Here is a 12612-nt window from a genome sequence, read left to right as displayed (position 1 = left end):
TATCGATCCCTTGGTATGTAAAACCAGTACATTACACATTGGGCTACAAGCGCTTGAGCCATGGGTTAATCATAACGACTATAATATTATGTAGGATTGATTTTTGTCTCGCCATTTACAATATGTAGGGGTATTACTATCTAGCCAGATTCTAGCCTTTTGGAAATACCCAAAACAACCGAATTCATAAATACTCTGCAACAAAAAAAAGAGTCGATAAACGTATATTCTATTACCATATCATCCCCTCTTATAATTGTGATACGATTTATTAATTTTATGACTGGTTTGAACTACTTAGAGCCCCCTTTCAACTCTTCAGACTAACCGAGTGCGTCCTTTGCACCAAAAAATCACCGCTGATGCTGGGTGAAAGCCTCTCCAAGCTGATTTAATTCCTCTCCATCTCGAGCATTGCACGTATGTCCGCAGACGTTAACTATATATCATTAATCCAGTAACCTTTATCCAGATCTACTTTTCAGACTTGTAGTTCTATATGACTAAATTAATAATTGAGGTATGTATTTTTGTAATTTTTGGAAAATTCCAAAAAACTGTTAACAGTGTTGATGTTACATTATTTTTGATATTGGAATAAGTTACTTTTGTAACTAACACCGATTTTGAAGTTGATTTTTCTACTGGATTGAATGCTATTAGGTAATTATATACAAAAAATACTAATTCGCAATTTTATCCTTTGAATTCTGTCATTCAGAACTAATTTTCGTAAAGTAGTGGAATAAGTTCACTTTGAAAATACATACCTCAATTGTCCAGCGATTGTTTCTTCTGTGAGCTGTGTCCAGTCAATTCTCATTTAAAGATTTTAACCAACTTATTTATCTCGTTGTTCCCGAATGAACTTATTTAGTTTTTTGTAAAATAAAAATAATATACCAATCGGTACGGCATCGTCATAGATGGCGTCTTTTCTTTGCCCACTGCATCGCTGTAAAATAATAATATAATATTATTTCGATAAGCATTTCATGTAACAACTACTAGTTAAAATCGTCGTAATTAATTAAGATTCCCGTAGCTTAATTGGCAAAGCATACTGGCGCGAATCCAGCAGATACAGGTTCAAGCCCCGTCGGGTGTCATATTTTTTTTTCTGCGAAATATTTTTTTCTAGTGTGTATATGCATGAGATGTTTTCAAATTATGTATATTCAATATATAAAATATTAAATATGAGATTAAATATCATTTTGAAAAATACGCCCATTAGAAAAATTATCAAAATTACGTCATTACACCTGCAAATAAAGGTTAGAATCCCACTCGGTCCATTTTTCTAATGTAAATATTATATTATTACCACGTTTTTCTTAGCTCGTATTCTTGTTTGTCCGGTGGTTGTTTATCCAGTACAAATCTTGCAATCGATTTTCAACTAACTTCCCGACTAGCAAGACATTTGAAACTTTTAGAATATATCAATGCATTATTTTAATACTTTTATCTTTAAGTAGAATTGAATTGATTTTCAGTTAATTCTGTTTTGTATGAAAAGTTATTTCGAAAGAAATCCGTAATCCAATCCATTATTATTGGTTGCTAAGGGGTGGTCCTAGCAACTAAATTATTAATATATACGTGCGTTACTATGGAAACCAAAATGACATTTCAGTATTCTATATTTGTTTGTTTGTTGCAAAATAGCAAAAAAATAATTTGTTGACAATTGCCTTATTTGTCTTAAATTATTAATACATAGAATTGTCAAGTTTATAATGATTCAACAGAAAATTTAAAAACGTGGTAGGTATATAAAAAGTTCTTTTTATCTTGTAATAATTATATTATGTAGTTGTCACATTCACATTCAAATTAAAAACTATAGATCAATGGTCAATTCATTGTATTAAAACAACAATGGGATAGGCTTTTTGGGAAGATATTGATGTTAATTTATGTTTGGAACTGTTTTTTTCTTTCGTGTTGAATTATTTATGAAAAGGCGGGGCATTTATTGACCACCTCAGAGTGGTCTGTGTTGGTCTAAGAAAGTTCAAGGTCGAAATCGTTTTTGATTTTGAAAACTTACACGTAAGAAACAGGCGCGGATTAGGGGAATATTAAAAAATCAATGTAATCTAATCTCATTATTACAGCTGTATCTTAATTTTTTTAATACTTTCTGAAAAATGCAAATTAAGATTTTTCACGCTATTTTAATATATTTTAACAATTTTGAGTACCTGTTAGTAGCGAGAGGTGGGGGTAGGCTGTTAAGATTCAACATAAATAGTGCACACTAAAATTTGTCTACCATAATCATTTGTTTTAATTTAACTAATAATACAATTCGCAGATAGTGTAGGTCAGGTCAAAATTCAATTAAACCCTGCCGAAACCAAACCATAATAGTTTAGGTATTCTATGAACGATCCGGAAAAAAATGTGCACACTCTTTCAGTCACACTTATTTATTTTTGGTGAATTGAATGGTGTTGGTTAGTTTTATTTTTAAATTCATTAAGCCTTGCCTAACGATAAAAAATATTCTTCTATCTGTAAAATATCCAAAATTATGTGTGGTTTAATGGCATAATTTTAGATATTTTATAGATAAATGAATATTTTTTTACTGTTATCTACTATGGCTTGGATTATGATGGGTTTAATTGAATTTTAAAAAAAACTGACAAACACTATCTACACATTGTAGTCTCAGTTCAATGAAAACAAATACGTTTGACTGACAAAGTTTAGTGTGCACTATTTATGTCGTATCATAGCAGCCTACCTCTATCATTCGCCACTGTGTCATGAATATTTTCTAATTTTCTCATCTCCTACGAGTGGTAGAAAAAATAATTTTAGGATTTATAATATTTATTTAGAAATTTAATAACAAACAAAATATCTTATAAGTTTCTTTAATTGTGTTAACTGTGAATAATTCATAGTGAAAATTCGTTATGTTTTATTAAAATTATTAATATCTTATAAGTGTTAGCTCACAAATTTAATATTCAATTCAACAGATTTTTTTGACGTAAATAACACAATCGATTCATCAGAATATTTTATCGCGGCCTCAAAATCAGACAGTACCTCGGTCTTTCGGGATTTAGAACACGCCACTGCTTTTATGTGGAACATTCCCCGTCAAATCTTTATTCAATTATTCATAATATTATAAAATGTTCCCACAATCCATCCCTGTGTAGAAGCATTAGAAACATCTTTTTATAAATTTTAAATGCTCATTTTTTAGTGGTCGTCCAAATGATTGTCTGTCAACTTTCGAATATAACATCCATAAAACATCTAGCGCTTTGGGACCAAACACCTTTTTATGGGCTTAATATGAATACCAGTTTTTTTTATATATATATTACGTCGAACGTAATACAGAATATCAGTGATATTCTCGACAAAACCTGATGTAACAATTTCCACATTCACTAATAATTAGTATCTATCTATAGAATGATGCGTATTGAACGTCAACTTACGCGTCTTATTTCAATGAAAACAAATACGTATTACTGATAAAGTTTAGTGTGCATTATTTATGGCGGATCTTAACAGCCTACCTCCACCTTTCGCCACTGGTACATGGTAATAATCTTAATTTACAGGTTACATAATTACATTTGAAAATACTTACTTTACTAGCACCACCATCGTATCTCGCAGTGCAGTGCCGCGGCCTGTCTATATTCAGCCTTAGTTTTAATCATGGTTGGTTGATATACATACATTTTCTTTTAACAGTTTTAAGGATCTATATTTCAGATACACACGTTAACACTGGTAGCAGTTGAATATAGACTACGTATTTTTTACAACGTTTTTATTAGGTCGTATTCTTATTTGTCCGGTATAAATCTTGCAACCGATTTTTAACTAACTTCCCGACTAGCTAGACATTTGAAACATTATATCAAAACACGATTCCAATGCATTTCTTTAATACTTTTAGCCATTTTAAGTAGAATTAAATTCATTTTCAGTTAATTCTGTTATTTCGGAAGAAATCCATAATCCAATCCACTATTATTGATTGCTAGGGTCCTAACAACTAAATTATTAATATATTATACGTGCGTTACTATGGTAATCAATATGACATGTCAAGATGACATTTCAGTAATATTTTTATCAAATACAATTTTTTTTGATCGCTTAAGCTAGTCAAGTTAAGTTTATATGATTCAACAGAAAATTGAAAAACGTTGTATATAAAAGTTATTTTTATCTTGTAATAATTAAAAAATTTGTTTATGGTTATTGACAACGCATCCTTTACTTTCAACCTGTGAGCAAAATTTTAAAATGAGCATTATTAAACATTCTATATTAAACAAACCTACTGTTTATTCTTTTCAAGTACCTACCTACCATTGTTGCAAGTTCCAAAAGATAAGTGTTGCAAGATGTAAACTTACTGACACACAACTAACTCTAGAAGAATTTCTTTTGTGTCAACTCTTACGGCCATGATTGGAATGCAAATGGCCGGCCGCGTTTTAGCGTAATTTTCCAAACAAATGTTAGCTTTTAAAAACAAAATAATGGCGTCTTTATATATATATTTATGCGTTTCGTGCTGTTAACAAAAAGAATGTCGACACAATGGACGACAGTTTAAAAGATTGTCCGCGCGATAATGCGTGACATATTATTTTTGTTTGTTGGAACAAAGCAATCGCGGAAGAAAGATGTATTTTGTCAAATACCAGTGTTTAAACTAATCTGCCATAGACAATCGAAGGAAAACGTTCGAAGTGAAAACACATTCATAATTAATCACTATTCACAATAATTATATATCCATGTAGAGACAGCAGTGGCGAAGGGTGGAGGTATGCTGTTAAGATCCGCCATAAATAATGCACACTAAACTTTGTCAGTCATACATATTTGTAATCATTAAACTACGACTACAATTTACAGATTTGAAAAATGATGTATGTTCAATAATTAGAATGGTACATTCTTAAATATTGAGAATTATTCGTTGAATAAAAGAAATAGTTGATGAAATTACGTTTTAAACTTGTCAATATGTTATACAATACGTACTTACCTATATTGCAGTAACTTTTACAAAAAGATCCAACCATCACAAGCATTAAGTCGAAAGCATCAGGATGCATGCCACTAAAATTCATTGGACTCATAACAGTGGTGAAGGGTGGAAGTAGGCTGTTAAGATCCGCCATAAATAAGGCACACTAAACTTTGTCAGTCATACATATTTGTTATCATTGAACTACGACTACAATTTACAGATGGTGTTGGTTAGTTTTTAAAATCCAATTAAACCCTTCGAAACCAAGCCATAACAGATAATGGTTGAGAAATACTCGTCTATCTAAATAACTAAAATTATGCAATTAAATCATACATTACTTTGTATATCTTATTGATAGAATAATATTGTTTATCAAGTATAGTTTGGTTTAGGCAGGGCTTAATGAATTTAAACAAATTAACCAACACTATTTGTAATGTGTATTCCTAAATCAACAAAAACAAATAAGTATGAATGAAAAAATGTGCACAATTTTGTCGGATCGCCCGAAGTGTACCAAAACTATTATGGTTTGGTTTTTTTTTTTAACCATGTCCGATCCTAATAGGATCATATGGGCCTCCACAGAGTAGAGGTTTGTATCAAGAGATTTTGTTTTTACGAGAAATGGATGTCAGCCACTTGCTCAACCTATTAGGTCCATACCCTGACTCACACACAAATTGAAAAACAATATGTGTACTTGCCAGACCCAAGATTCGAACCTGGGACCCACGTCGTGATAGTCTAACGCTTAAGCCGCGTGGCCACCGTGGGTATAGGTTGGTTGTGTTGGTTTAGGCAAGATTTAATTGATTTTTAAAAAGTAACCAATACCATCTATAAATTGTAGTCTTAGTTCAATGAAAACAAATACGTATGGCTAACAAAGTTTAATGTGCACTATTTATGTCAGATCTTAACAGCCTACCTCCACCCTTTGTCGCTGGTAGACAGTAGTTTCCTAGAGGTTCCAAGCATTGACTGATATCGAATGCTCACAACATTTATTAGGCCTATCTTCTTTGTAAAGACTAGCTGAAGTACCCGGCTTTGCACGAGGTCGCTTCGGTGATCAATATATTATATGTATCTCACTTAAAACAACAATAAAAGAACACTAAATTAGATTTTTCAGCCTCAAAATAACTCTGTACAATATTATGTCAGATAAAAATAATATTCTGACAGCAGTAAAAGTCAAACAAAAGAACATCAAATTTAAATCGAATCTAGAATATCGATCACCTAAAATTGACACCTCGTATCTGACATTCAATATTTTTGATAGAGGGTAGTTAAAATGTTATAAGTACAGAAACTATTGAATGATAATAAATAAAGACAAAAATATAGTTATATTAAAAATAAACTAAATTATTTTTGCACTAAGCGTATTTTTGTTTCATTTAATATCATTTAATAGGTTTCGTATAACATTTCAACTACCCCGTGTCAAAAATGTTGATTGTCAGATACGAGGTGTCAATGTTTGAACATCGATATGCAAACTATTCAATTTTATTATCTATGTTTTAAAATTTGATAATTATTATTGGAAGGAACAGATAAACAAAAAAAACATAAGTACAGTGTATTAATAATATTACTATATTATAATATAATAAAAAGGATTATCAAATAAGTACAGACCTACAAACTTATCTGAAGAATGGCCAAAAAAGGAACTACGAATTACCATAGGACGCCATTTTGAAAATGTCAGATTTTGCCCAGTTACGAGTCTTGAATGGGTAGTTTTCGACAGTGGCTCCCCCATCCCATTCTTCAGATAAGTTTGTAGGTCTGTACTATAAATTTTTAAGACGTCATAACAGCCATTATTTTCTGATTCCCGCCAAATTTGGCATTTGTGTTCAGTATTGTTTGTATTATTTTTTCATACAAATTTAGTTACTAAATTACTCGCCACTCAACTATAATACTACTATTATCTGAACCAGACTTTAGTGATTACATGTAAATTTTACGTATAACATTTCACCGTGGCACAGTTTGCCGTGAGCTTTCTATCGGAAAGAGATGACCGTAAATGAACATTAATTCAATTTTCATACCCGACTCCAATGACGTATTAAATGTCATTGCCCGACTCCATCAAAATGTAGTGTATTGGGGAATACCCTATCGGAATCATATTTATTAATCCGTTCTGTGGAAGTATCCATACATAATACATTTATTATAAACTGACTATAACACCTGTGTATAAACGAGCATTAAAAATGGTTATTATAAATGTTTAATATAAGGAAAATAACCATTTTTTTTTAAATAAAATATTAGAATAAATTAAAATGTCACATGCACAGCGCCCACGTAAAATCTAATACGGCGTTATCGACACAACTTTCAAACGCAATTTTACGATTGTATTATCGACAAATAAGTCATAACTTTGCCTCTGTAACATGACATGACACTTTCTTCTATGATACAGAGGTACTGATAATACATTTATAGGTTTTTTAATGATCAAATACTAGTATAATTAAATTAATCTGAATTCCAAGTGTTAAAATTCGTAGTCGTAAGCAAAGTAGAAACTTACGCGTGACGTCCGTATCCAGAAACTTGTACGTATGCAGTTCGCCGTATTACATGCACTTCACAGTGAAATATTGTATCGAAAATATATGGCCGTATATTAAAAACAGCCCAACCTCTTTGGATTGCATAGTATTGACACGGTTCCTGTCGGTTTCCACTTTACAGTAAGCCAGCAGCAAAAGAGTTTGGAAAATAGCCGATATATTGCATTATTTGTTAGATTAGGTTAGGTTTTCATTTTTGAATTCATGAATTATGCCCATAATCGGCTATGACAATTAGCGCGGTTCCCGCCTGGCTTCCCCATAACCGACTTGTATCATCATCTCTTTCCGATAAGAAAGCTTAGCGAACTGTGCTAGGGTGAAATGTACCTAATACATACATTGGAATGTGGATGTGTCTTCAATTGCTAACAGACATATACATGTTCCAATATATGTACTTCCGTGTAGCGGAGGTAATTATCATTATTTTTTATTATTTATATAGCAATTAAGATTTGTGAAGAATTTGTGTATTTAATTTGAATACTACGTGAGAACGTGACTATGGAGTGGCTCTTTATATGAACATCCAGAATATGGTTCTCGTTGACCTCATGTTTGCTCATCCCTGCTCTATACAATATTTATTTCTAAAGAAATTTCTTATTTATTGATTTAAAACATTCCTGGTGAAATAGAGTTGAATAGAGTAACAATAATTCATCGATAATATAGTATTATTATGGGAATATAGGTACGTACAATTTACATCTAACTGTTTGCCGCTGGCTTCAACTAAATGTACAAGGACCCAAACTGCCCTGTTGAGATGTTCATTGAATATTTCGGGCAAAGTGACAACTTTACTGCTCATCAGTGTTGCCACTTTCAATTTCGCGAACCAGTATTAAATAAATGGGTACATATTACACGCACTGGCTTCCATACGGTGCACGTCGAAAAGAAAGTTGATCGTAATTATTTGTTCAGCAAATAATACTTAGCAAGATTCTTGGAAGCTCGATGAGTAAACATAATAATAATAATATGATAACGACTACACCGATGACTTATTGGTGAACTGATGAAATTAAACATACATAATTTTTGAAAGAACACTTCTGAGAAAATATATTATAACCAATGGAAAAAATCTTTTTGAAAAAAGTAAGACCTCCGGCAGGAATCGAACCTGCATCTCTTGAGTTTACGCACCGTCCGCGCATTATCCACTATGCTACGACGTGACATACTAATTACGACAAATTATAACTATTGACAATTAACTATTTCTTTTATTCAACGAATAATTCACAAGAAACACTTTCTGAGAGAATATATTATAACCAATAGAAAAAATCTTTTTTGAAAAAAGGCGTAAACCTGGGAGATACAGGGTTCGATTCCCCGTCGAGTTGGCTTACTTTTTTTCAAAAAAGATTTTTTTCTATTGGTTATAATATATTCTCTCAGAAAGTGTTTTTCAAAATTATATATGTTAATTATTGACTTTTTAATACCTGCTCATCAGCGCTCTTCCAAATCAAACTACTATTGGCAATCGGTTTTTGTTTATTAAATCAAAGTAGGTACCTACTGCTTCAATTACTATTATTAGGTATGCACGTGCCATTGCTGTTCACCAAGAACGTGATGTCCAAGAACAATGGAAGTAAACTAGACATCGCGAATCCCACAAAAAAGTACTATTAAAACTTTTATAGTACCTAGTAAATAAATTTTGTTTCCAATTGATTCAATAAACAAAAACCGATTGCCAATAGTAGCTTGTTTAGAGGAGCGCTGTTTGATTTGATTGAGCGCGGAGCTTTAATTGATTTTTAAAAAGTAACCAATACCATTTGTAAATTGTTGTCTTAGTTCAATAAAAACAATTACGTAAGACTAACAAAGCGTAATGTGCACTATTTAAGTGCAGATCTTAACAGCCTACCTCCACCCTTCGCCACTGATTGATAGCATATCCAGAATAAAACGAGTCGGAAAATTCTTTTCATTATCATTATCATAATATGCCCCTCATTTTCATTTTTACAACGTTTTTCTTAGCTCGTATTCTTCTTTGTCCGGTACAAATCTTGCAATCGATTTTTAACTATCTTCCCGACTAGCTAGACATTTGAATTTTTTAGAATATGTCAGAACACGATGCCAATGCATTTTTAAATATTTTTAGCCATTTTAAGTAGAATTAAATTCATTTTCAGTTAATTCTGTTTTGTATGAAAAGTTATTTCGGAAGAAATCCGTAATCCAATCTACTATTATTTGTTGCTAGGGTCCTGACAACTAAATTATTAATATATACGTGCGTTACTATGGAAATCAATATGAGTGTCAAAATGACATTTCAATATAATTTCTATCAAGTACAAATTTTTTTGATCGTTTAAGCTAGTCAAGTCAAGTTTATATGATTCAACAGAAAATTTAAAAACGTTGTTATATAAAAAAGTTCTTTTTATCCTGTAATTATTAATATGTTCTGGCATTACATATTATTAGTATAAGATAACTTATCATATTATATTTTATTAGGGATATTTATCTCAGATACGTCAATCTTTATTCCATAGACAATAAATAATGCAAGAGTGATGCAGTGCAATGTAAAAAGGAGAATAAAAACGAAAACAGTTTCACGAAATGTCACGACCCACTGTGGGTGTGGCAAGTACTACATTATTATATTAATATTTTCCCCATTTAGTAGACAATAACTCAAATTTTGTAACTGACGCATCGGATTTGTTAAAAAAAATAATAAATTCAATACGTAGGTATCAAATGAGAGAAAGTTGTGTTAGCAATGACAGGTGTGTTTTAAACTTATGACGTTTGGCCTTTCGATGTGCACTTTTTACGTTTTATCGTAATCACTAAAATATCATCTCTCCGCGCTGATGCTTATGGAAATCTGAAGTATGGATTTGAATATAATGTTGTCTACTTCGTTAGGATATCATGACCAGTGACGTCCCGTGGGGGTAGGCAGATTGAGCGTCGCTTGGGGGCGGCAAATCGAGAAGAATCATAAGGTATATCTCTTCTTCTTGATCGTGCACTCATGGCTGAGGATCGTGACCACATTTAAATTTCGCCATCCTTTGAGCGACCAAGACTTTCCATCCTTCTCGATCTTCCGCTTCTCTCAGGGCAGAATGGATGGTGCCCCCAGTCAGCTCTTTCACTTGGTCGCTCCATCGCGCAAACGCTCTTCCTCTGCTTCGCTTTCCCTGGAGGTATATATTAGGTATATAGGTATAGAAATAGAGCCACTTTCTTCAAAGTCATTCACTAAACGATAAATTATGGGTTTTGATGGCCATTTATTTCTACTCAAAATTTTACATAATTTTCTAGTCGTCACAATAGTTATTGATGATTGATTTTTATAAAATGTTTTTACGATTAAAACACATTGGTTTATCGAATATTTTTCCATAATAAATTTGCCACGTCTATACTTTACTATTTCAAAACATGAACTTTTCTTTTCACCAAAATGGCGACCAAACAAAGTAGTAAACCTTTCCGGCGAACACCTGTAGAATCTATCTTTTATTTGAGATACTGTGTTGTTAAATGAACAAAACACGTCGCGATTATTTCCTGTCAATAAACTGGGGCGATAGGTCATCGCGGAGGTGGCATCCTTTTATGAATTTCGAATTACGGCAACAATGGTAACAAAATGGCGCCCATGACCCTGCCGCGAAAATGATGCTAATAATAATAATATTACAAATGTGACGGATGACGAGACAAATTGCCCATTGAATAAGCTGTCAGGACGTGAACTGCCGCAAACCTCTTTTGCATAAATGTAAATCAATGACTCTTCTGTCTGACAAGATGACGATAATGAGCGATTTTGATTCTAATCACTTGCGCGGGAAGAAATGCTTTCTTCTTGTCGCCATTTTGTTGACAACGAGGTCAGGTCACCAGGGCCAGATTGTAATTGCTAAAATGGCGCCTTAACTAACAGTTCTATTGTTATTACACAAAACTTCCGTATTATCTACCTATATAATGTCAGTATTTATCAACCTTTAACAAAAGCGAAACACTTAACCCTTTGCCAAATTCATACTGTGATTCATACACAAATTGAAAAACAATATGTATACTTGCCAGACCCAGGATTCGAGCCTGGGACCCACAAAAAATAAGCTTTTTGGCAAAATTAGTCCTGATCAATATGAAGGTATGTGAGATAATTAAAAATATTGAATTATGTAGAAGTGGATAAAACAGATTAATAAGACAGAAATGTGAGTCAGTCGCTATGTACCAATACTTTGAAGCCAGCTTCAGTTTATTCTCACGCTATAAAAATACACATAAATTACAAAGCCCACCGAGTGTCCTAAAATATTATTAAAAAAATACATATTCTTCAACACTTCACAAGTATAGGTACCTTCTTACAATTTCACCCAGAAGACAACCCAATTTACTTATTTTTGTGTTCCCTGGTTTAATACTTTACCAAGATCTGACTGAATATCTCATGTTTTTATTGCTTAGAATTTTAAAGAGAAAAAAAATATAAAACTAATACAACATTCACGGATCCCAAGTACGGCCCTGTTAGTCACGCATAGCAAATTCATAATATTTAAATAACTTAATTCTATAGACAATAATAAAACAATTGAATTCGCAAGGAGAGAGCGAGAGAGTATGTAGTCGCCGAGCTTTCTATCGACTGTCTTTGATTGTGCGGATTATGTTAATTTTAATTTTTACAAAGGATTATTGATATTGTTTATGGTGTCATGTTCCATTCTTATCGATAATTGAGACGTCAATAAAAAAATAATCAAACAATATAAATCAATTCAAACAAAAAACTTTAAATAATGCAAATTTTTGACACAATATAGACACGGCTTAAGCATCGGCTTATATCGTCGTGGGTCCCAGGTTCGAATCCTGAGTCTGACAAGTACACATATTGTTTTTCAATTTGTGTATGAGTCAGAGTAT

General features: G+C 32.3%; 1 protein-coding gene across 1 annotated transcript in view; it reads left to right on the top strand.

The window, feature by feature from the left end:
- LOC147068912 (uncharacterized) overlaps nt 1–12612 on the top strand; it is a 39260-nt gene that overhangs the window by 15801 nt on the left and 10847 nt on the right. The window lies entirely within an intron of this gene.

This window comes from Rhyacophila brunnea, unplaced genomic scaffold (genome assembly GCF_057557595.1).
Source record: "Rhyacophila brunnea isolate RB1 unplaced genomic scaffold, BYU_Rbru_1.0 scaffold_24, whole genome shotgun sequence".
In the NCBI taxonomy this organism is placed as follows: domain Eukaryota; kingdom Metazoa; phylum Arthropoda; class Insecta; order Trichoptera; family Rhyacophilidae; genus Rhyacophila; species Rhyacophila brunnea.
The sequence above is the reverse complement of the archived record's forward strand: the minus strand, read 5'-3'. Positions and strand labels throughout refer to the sequence as shown.